Raw genomic sequence first — 9,560 nt, forward strand, 5'->3', positions numbered from 1 at the left:
ATAGTGCTAAGCATTGCCATCACAGCAGCCATCTCTTCAGTTTGTGCACCTCCACTGCCTTTCATTCCATCGCGTCCTGGGTTGTGATACTCACGAGAGTGCTTTGAAAATTCTTCAACCAGCTCCTTAGCCTGATTTAGGTTCTTCTTCGTTAGTGGTCCTTGTGAATCAAGGAGTTGTCTAGTCATAACATTCACCCTATCATAAAATATTGACATCTCTTGCTGAATATTGAGGTCATGTTGAGGACAATTCCTTAACAACCCCTTGTAGCGTTCCCAGGCCTCGTATAATGACTCTCCCGGATTTTGCTCAAAGTTGGCAATTGCCTTCTTGAGTTTAGAGATTTTGGAGGGTGGACAAAACTGATCTAGAAATCTTTCACGCAATTGGGCCCATGTGGTGATCGTACCAGGTGGGAGTGCTTTTAACCAGTCTTTTGCTTCTCCCTTAAAAGTGACTGGTAGCATCCTTAGCAAAGCTGTTTCCCTTGGGATATTGGGAGTATTAAAATAATCCGCAATATCGTTCACCTCGTCTAAGTGTTTGAAATCATCCTCGTGATCCTTCCCGTAAAATGGGATATCCTTAAGTGCAGTAAGGATATGTCCCTTCAACTCGAATGTGGCATTGGCAGGAATCATAGGATGTACTAAACCCGGCCCCAAATCATCTCGAATGCGCTTCTTGTAGTCCCCCATGGCCATCTCATCTATATTTGCCATCTCATTCTCCGGCTCGTCCTCGGGTTCACTCGTATAAAGTCCAAATTTTGTGTCAGATTCGTATTCTGATTCGTGTGGAATAGGAATTGGACCAAGTTCTTCAACTTTGCCCTTATCCTTTGAGGCTGAACTTGATTCCACTTTCTTAGTCTTCTTCCCCGACTTCCTTGAAAAGGCTTATTTTAGTTCTTGCAAGGGTGTCTTCTTTGGCGTTTGATCTTCCTTCGCGTTCTTGTTCTTATTTTTGTGAAGGGCTGACTCCGGATCTTCAAGTGGTGACACCAAAGGTGTGTTAGAGCCTCTGGTCATGAACTCCTGCAAACTAAACAAAATAAAAACGTAAAACAGAACTAAAATAGAAAAAAACTAAAAACTAAAGAAAACTGAAAATCACAGTTCTCACGTCGTGAGACTATATGCTCACGTCATGAGTCCTGTAACAGAGGGAAAAAATCAAACCTTGCTGGAAAATTAACTTTTTGCAGGTTTTATCCCACAAAAAGGATCGGTTAACCTAAAGCAAATAAATAAATAATAAACTAAGCCGTTCCCCGGCAACGGCGCCAAAAACTTGATGTGCACGGAAGTACACACTAATTTTAATATTTATAACCTAACAAACTTAGACTAACTATGCACTTATAGGCAGTGTACCTAGTCAGATTACAGTATAGCTTGGGTAAGTCGGGTGTCGATCACAGGGAACGGTGTTATTAATTAATCTATTTACTACTAAATTAATCTAATTATTAACAAGCTAAAAAGGGTTTTTATCTGATTTTGCAAGATCAGACTAACTTAACTCAAATTCAATCAATAATTAAAAGACACTCTTATCTAGTTCGAATCCACTTCGTCCTTATGGCTAGCTAATAATTATGGATTATTAAATTGGTTATTATTGTATTAGTAATTTAGGTTTAAATTTACCAATAGTTAATTAATTCATGTAAAGCTATGTATGGTCACACATAATTAAACACAGAATCAATTATGTTATGAATATGCTATGTAAGATTTATCATGCAAACATAATTATGGTCATAATCTATGTTCTCTAGCACAATAAAGTTAATTACTTCAATTACTAACTAAGATTTTGGTCGATCCTAGCTCTAGCAGTTCAATGTTCACTAAATTACTAGGTTATCAAGTTCATGCAGTTAATGGTTACTAAGCTACACATAACATGAGTTTAAGCAACTAAAGAAACAACATAAACATGCTAGGTAACAATAAATCAAACACAAGCAATTCACCAACTAAATAAATCCATATAAAGTTATGCCATTCATAAGTTTGAAGCTTCATCTAGCTAGATAAGAGTAGCTAGATTCAGCTCCTCATAGTAGCAACTAACACATAAACACAACTTAAATAAGAAAACATGTTCATAAGTATTAATCAAGTAACCAAATTATGAACTTTTACTCTTTTTGGTGTTGAAAACCCTTTTCCAGGACCTTACTTCTGTTGTAAATCGCCTCCTGGAACCTCTTCCTTCAGCCAAAAGTTTTTCAAATCGTAATGGGCAAAGGTACTTATAATATCTTTCAAATTTACCGTTCACGTCGTGAGAATTCAAGTCTCACGTCGTGAACTCGAGATAATCGTATTCGGCAAGGATTCCTTCACCCGGATGCTTATCTTCTAACTCTTTCTACTCACGTCGTGAACCATCAACTGTTCACGTCGTGAGCACGTCATTTGGGTGTTTTTCATTCTTCTTTTCTTCAAGTCCCCCAAAGTTCCAAGTATTGTCACTTTTGGTCCCTTTCTTTGAAAATACTTCTATTTGGCTGCAAATAACATTTTATCCTCATAAGTACCATAATTCTATGCAAATAACCAAAATATTAAATAAAATGTAGATCAATATTGCCTAAAACTATGTATAAATTTGGCAATATCAGTTGGCTTTGTATCCATATGACTTGTGAAGTACAGGATGCTGCGGCGATGTACTCAGCTTCGGCTGTAGAAAGAGACACGCAAGTTTGTTTCTTTGATTGCCAACTGACGAGTTTACCATCAAGGAATTGGCACCCGCCAGTTGTGCTTTTTCGGTCCAGTCCACATCCACCAAGATCAGCGTCAGAGAAGGCTTGAACAAAAAAGCCGGATTTTGCAGGATACCAGAGACCGAGACAGAAAGTTCGCTTCAAATACCGGAAGATGTTTTTCACTACAACCATATGAGGTTCTCTTGGGTTTGCTTGAAACCTGGCACAATAATAGACAGAGAACATAATATCTGGTCTACTAGCTGTTAGATACATAAGAGACCCTATCATTTGACGATAGAGTGTCACATCAACAGCCGGTTTTTCCAGAGATGGTGTTAACTTTGTGCCGAATGCCATTGGAATATTTACTTTAGAGTCTCCCATCATACCGAACTTTGCTAGCAGAGTCTTCGTGTAAGCCTCCTGATTAATAAAAATGCCTTCTGGTCCCTGTCTAATGTTCAGTCCAAGGAAAAAGTTAATCGGACCCATTGCGCTCATATCAAATTTAGTCTCCATCAACATTCTGAATTCATCTGTTAAGCTAGGATTCGTGGAGCCGAAGATGATTTCATCGACGTAAATTTGAACTATCATTAAGTGTTCGCCTTCTTTCTTGCGAAAGAAGGTTGGGTCAACCGAACCTTGTTTTAATTTGGACAACTTAAGAAAGCGTGTTAGAGTTTCATACCATGCTCTCGGGGCTTGTTTCAAACCGTAGACTGCTTTGTCCAGAATGTAGCAATGATCCGGATACTTCTCGTTCACAAATCCAGGTGGCTGCTCAGCATACACTGTTTCTTCGAGTTCTCCATTCAAGAAAGCACACTTGACATCCATTTGGAAAACTTCGAAGTTTTTGTGTGCAGCATACGCCAGAAAGATTCTTACTGATTCCAACCTTGCTACAGGAGCGAAGGTTTCTTCATAGTCTATCCCTTCTTCCTGGCAGTATCCTTTCACCACCAGCCTCGCTTTGTTGTGAATAACATTACCCTCTTTATCCATCTTATTCCTGAAGACCCATTTTAATCCAACAACGGATGCATCCTTTGGAGTGGGAATCAGTCTCCAAACTCGATTTCGTTCAAATTCATGGAGTTCGTCTTGCATAGCTTGCACCCAATCAGAGTGATCAAGGGCAGCATTTACCGTCTTCGGTTCAATTTTGGAGATAAACGAATTAAACATGTAGAATTCTACTTGAGAGAATAAAGTAGTTTGCTTCGCCTTCAATTGAGATCGTGTGAGAACTCCCTCAGATGATTCACCAATTATTTGAGTTTTAGGATGATCTTTTGTCCACTTCGTAAGAGGAGGGTAACTTGGATCATAGGCCGGATCTAGCTCAGCATTAACTTCTTCTTCCAGTTCTGATATATCACCTTCATCATTTGTATTTTCATTCTCCCCCTCAAATGGCGAAGCGAATCCCATGTCAGGTTTAGAATTCTCCCCCTCGGTTGGATAACCATGGTTTATTGTTGGTGATGGATTCTCCCCCTGGAAAGGCAAATCAGTTCATTTTGGTGTTGACGAGCCCTCCCCCTGGAATGTAGAGTTTTCTTTTGGAGTGTCATTTGAAGTTGGAGGATTGCTTTATTCGAGTGGTTCGCTTGGAGCCAGCTTCTCGGTTGGTGCTTGAGGTTCGTTTTCCATATCTTTAGCAGCTTCGTCGATAATCTTTTTCAAGTTGTCGAATTTATTATCTGTTGCTTTTGCTTCTGAGTGAATTGCTCTCTCTGGTTCATCAAAAAGCATCATGTATTCTTCAAACAGATTGGATATGGGGACTGAGACTTGTCCTGATTCAGGAAAGATTTCCTCCGTTGGACCTTCGCTTGTTCGAATTTTCTTCATGTAGTTATCATCAAAAGTCACATAGTAGGTTTCCTCAAATTTCCTTGAGCGTTTATTCAAAACCGTATATGCCCTTGAAGTAAGCGAATAACCAAGAAAAATCCCTTCATCTGCCTTGACATCAAACTTGTTTCGGTGCTCTTTGGAGTTGAAAATGAAGCATCTTGAACCGAACACATGGAAAAACTTTACATTGGGTTTGCGATTATTCAGAATTTCATATGGAGTGATGGAAAATCGCTTGTTGAGGAAGGTTCGGTTCTGGGTATAGCATGCAGCGGCTATAGCATCAGCCCAGAAATACAGCGGTAGAGAAGCGAAACTCAACATGGTTCGGGTGGCTTCACACAATGAACTGTTTCGCCTTTCAACAATCCCATTCTGTTGTGGAGTATAGGGAGCAGAGAAGTTGTGAGACACCCCCTTTTCAGTTAGAAATTCTTCAAGGTCTTTGTTTTTGAACTCCAGCCCATTATCACTTCTTATGTTCCTCACCACCTTTCGCAGTTGCACTTCCACTTGCTTGATGAAAATATTTAGCTTAAGAGTCGCCTCTGATTTCTGTTTAAGAAAGAAAACCCAGGTGAAACGTGAAAAATCATCTACAATAACAAGTATGAACTTACTACCACCGATGATTTCGATTGCTGAAGGGCCACATAAGTCGATGTGCAAAAGCTCAAGAGGTTTGATGATCTTTGTATTAATGTGAGTAGGGTGACTCTTTCGGCTTTGCTTTCCCATTTCGCATGCAACACATAAATGCTCCTTATCAAATTTGAGAACTGGAAGTCCTCGCACATGATCACCAAGCACCAGTTTGTTAATATCTTTGAAGTCGAGGTGCGAGAGCCTTCGGTGCCACAACCAACTTTCATCTGAGTTAGCCTTCGACAGCAGGCATATTGATGGCTTCCCTTTAATTGGATTGAGATTTAGAGGATACATTTCCCCTTTGCGCTCAGATTTCAACAGAACTTTATTCGTTTTCTTTTCAACTATCTCAGAGCCTTCATCATCGAACGGAACTTTTAATCCGGTTCCCACAACTGGTTGCGAGACACTGATGAGGTTATGTTGCAATCCATCCACGTATGCTACCTTCCGTATTGAGAATTCACCATTTGTGATCATATCATACCATTTGATCGTGACATATGAATTGTTCCCGTATTTGACACATCCACCATCCTTAAGGGACCGAAACTCCCTTAGCTCTTCCTTTCTTCCTGTCATATGACGTGAGCAGCCACTATCAATGTACCATTCGTCGTCGAACTGGTCGTCACTTATAACCTGCAAAAATTAAGCAGATTTAGGAACCCAAAGTTTCTTGGGCCCTCGTGAGTCTTTTACAGAATAGGTAATTGCAACAGAAAGATCGATCATATAAGTTCTTTTTATTAAGGTGGTGTCATCTTTTCTTTGGATGGTAAAAACTTTAATTTTGTTGTTCGCTTGTTTTGGTTGAGGTGATTTACATGGTTTATTTTTAGTTGTTTTGTTAGTCTTTTGGTCCCTAGGGTTAGCTGACGTTTTATTAATGTTGACTTCAGAATTTGAGATGAGCTTTCCCTTTCCTTTGATATCCTTCACTTGGTTCATCTTTGGTTGGGGATTATTGGTTTTAGGACCGAAAATGGGCTTTCGGTTCTTGTGACTGCTAGTGTTGGGACCGAAACTGGGCTTTTGGTTCTTGTGACTGCTAGTGTTGGGACCGAAATTGGGCTTTCGGTTCTTGTGACTGCTAGTGTTGGGACCGAAAGTGGGCTTTCGGTTCATTGGACTGCATGACTGGAAGTGTCTGCACGAAGGAGACGTGGCTTTTGGTTTCTCTTTCATCTTGAGATTGGAAGATTTTTTAGAAGGAACATAAGTAGGGTTTTGGGATTGCCAAAACTGTTTCCTTTCATTAAGATTCTTTAAATATCTTTTGTTCCTCTGGCGTTTCTGTTCTGCAAGTTGCTCTTGGGTCAAGTGAACATTGGCTTTGGGTTTCGTCTTCTTCTCATGAGCTTCGGTTGTCGTTGATGATTCGCTGGAAGCTTTTAGTGGTTCGTTTGGTATTTCTTTTGTACCACTTGTACTGGGTTTATCAAAACTTGAAGGATTGTTGATTGGTTCAGCCACGTATCTGCCCTTGACTCTCCATGAGGTTCGCTCCGACAGACCGACTGTTTCGTCAGCGTTGTCAATGGGGGTGGACCAGAAGTAATTTCCGCAACCTTCTGCATTATCTTTGTCAACCAAGGAGGTCAACTCCGATGTATGTATCTTAGTTACCCCTGTGACGGTATACACTTGATTAGGCACAGTTTCCACCTTTTGATAAAAAACTACCTATTCTTTGAGGACCTTGGATTTGTCCTTGGACAAGCGAGCGTACCCAACATAATTTTTAGATATGAGTGGTTTCACGGGCTCGGGTTCGCTCTTAAGAAACGTAGAACAATCAACCACGTATTCTACAGAGATTTCGCTCATCTCACTGTCATCGTCAAATTCAGAAGTGGTTTCCATATTAATCTTATGTTCTGAACTTAATTTGACATTCGATGAGTCAAATTTCTGTATGGTCTCGGCCTTGATTTTTAATTTGTCATTTTCGTCCAATAGATTCGTAAGCATGCTTTTGTGTACTTTGGACTCAATAAAGGCCTCAATTTTGTCCAGTCCGTATTTGTAGGTTTCTGAAACCTTTTCTGAAGACACAATAGATTCACACTCATAACATTCAGCATCGACTTCATCCTCCTTGAATTCAAGGAAGGGCAAAATCATTTTATGAATCTTTTTGCCTATTTCACAATCTAGATGCAACTGGGTGATATTTGTATATAAATGTTTTGCAATCAAACAAAAAATATTCCTTTATTTTAAAAACTTCAAATTGTCACGTTGCAAATAAATAAGTTCATCTCTAGCCCTAACTAACTCTGATTCCTTCTGCTCTATCCACATCCTTCTTTCCTCACTCTTGGAAGACACCCTGCTGAGTTGATCAGTTAGGTTAGCATTTGCTAGACGTGTTTGCATTAGACTTCCACTTAAATTAGAAAACTTGAATTTTAATTCATTTAAGTCTTTTTCATAGTTGGTTACTGGTATTTTAAGTGATTCCAGAGTGGATTGTACCTTCTTGATCAACTGATCGCAATCGTTGATCCTTTCACTCACAGGTTTGGCAGCGAAACAATTATCTTCCTTTTGCTTCGCTTCATCATGCTCACCTTCAGTCATATAGCCCCTCATTTGAGATACCCCAGCCGTCACCATCAAGCATCGTCCAACAGACTTTTCACCTTCTTTCTTCGCCACGAAGGCTCTGCCATGCGAGGTATTTCGTACTTCATTGTCTTTGGAGTCGGTAGACCAGACCTCCACGCCACCGAACTCATCATCTTCGCAGTTTTCATGCACAATTAAAGCATTCATAGAACTGTTAGAAGCTTTCTTCTTCTTTAGTTCCTCCAGCTTACGCATGTAGTAAGCTTCGTCATCTTCACAATCCTTCTTCTCAGACATCTTTCTCAGCATGCAATCCTTAGCAAAGTGGTCCTTGTCGTGACAGTACTTGTAATCATATCCTGAATCTCCCATAAGCTTGCTCTCCTTCTTTTCCTCGTCCTTTTGAGAAATGTTCTTGGTCTCCTCTTTCGTCTTTTCAGAACTGTAGCTTCCCTGCCAGTTTCGGTTTTTGTTGACAGGGAACTTTTTACGAGCAAACTTCTTCGGGTTAGTAACCATCATTGCATATTCTTCACTTTTCAGATCGCATTCTGACATATCTGATTCTTCCTCTTCTTCTGTCATATTCTTGCTCTTAGAAACAAGGGCCAAGGATCCCACACCCGAAACTACCTTCGCTTCTTTTGACACCACGCTTTCATGTGATTTGAGAATACCCATCAGTTTCGCCAGCGAATAGGATTTAAATTGCTCATGAGCCTTCACGGTCGAGACCACTGCCATCCATTTGGGTATTAAGCCATTCATGAATTTAACTTTTTTTCTATCACCTTCCATTCAATACCATGTTTGATCATTTTGCTAAGAAGATGGTTGAAGCGATCGAAAGTCTGAATGAGTTTCTCTTCTGGTTTTTGCTGGAAAGCACCGAACTCAGAGAGCAGCAGGGTTTGGATTGAGTGCTCTAGATCCTCATCAGTGGAATACAACTCTTTCAGCCTATCCCATATTTCTTTTGTTGTAGTGCATGAGCTTACTAGACGAAATGTGTCAGATTGCAAAGTGAATCTAATCATTCTCATGGCTTTGACATTACACAACAGTTTGTCTTTCTCATCTTGAGGAATCTTCTCCACATCTATCAAGAGTTGGTTATACTCATTTTGAGTCTTTATTTTTCTATTCGTTCCAGAGTGAACAAATGGACCCAAGGTAATCGCCTCCCAGATCAGATAGCCATTGTCTTCTGATCCAACCACGTAGTCCTCGAAGTGGTGCGTCCATACTTCATAGTCTTGAGTGTAGAGAATGGGAATCCTGGTAGTGGATCCAATGCTGTTGGAGACATTGATCAGATTGGTTTGAGAATCGTTGTGAGACATGATGACCTTCTTCTTTTGTCTGCTAGAATCAGACTTGTAAAGTTTGACTTAGGGTTTTATCAAACACAAGAAACACCATCGGTAAAGAAACAATGGCTCCTATAGATTCGATAAAATCGGAAACCCTAAAGGATTCTTCAAACAGAAGAGATGCGTATGTATTACACATTCTCCTGCTCTGATACCAATTGATGTGAATAATGAGCTATTAGATCCACAGATTCTTAACAGATAAATATAAAGCAATGAAAGAACACGAGAATGAATCAAACGAATGTCGAATGATTAAATTATGCTCCACCTCAGAAGAGCTCGATGAAGAACTTCGACTGTAGAGGTGTGCTAGGGTTACAGTGCAATAATAGCAAAACAATCAAATGAGAAGCGTAATAATAACT

The 9,560-nt window shown here is 39.9% G+C and overlaps 1 non-coding gene across 1 annotated transcript; it reads left to right on the forward strand.

Annotated features, from left to right (window-relative positions):
• Nucleotides 1-234: 234 nt before the first annotated feature.
• On the forward strand, nt 235-341 carry LOC145161990 (small nucleolar RNA R71). The gene has a single exon (XR_013738843.1). It is a non-coding gene; the product is annotated as a small nucleolar RNA R71 (small nucleolar RNA).
• Nucleotides 342-9,560: the final 9,219 nt, after the last annotated feature.

The sequence above is a fragment of the Lactuca virosa genome, chromosome 2, assembly GCF_052849685.1.
Source record: "Lactuca virosa cultivar CGN04683 chromosome 2, Lactuca_virosa_CGN04683_v6, whole genome shotgun sequence".
Taxonomy (NCBI): domain Eukaryota; kingdom Viridiplantae; phylum Streptophyta; class Magnoliopsida; order Asterales; family Asteraceae; genus Lactuca; species Lactuca virosa.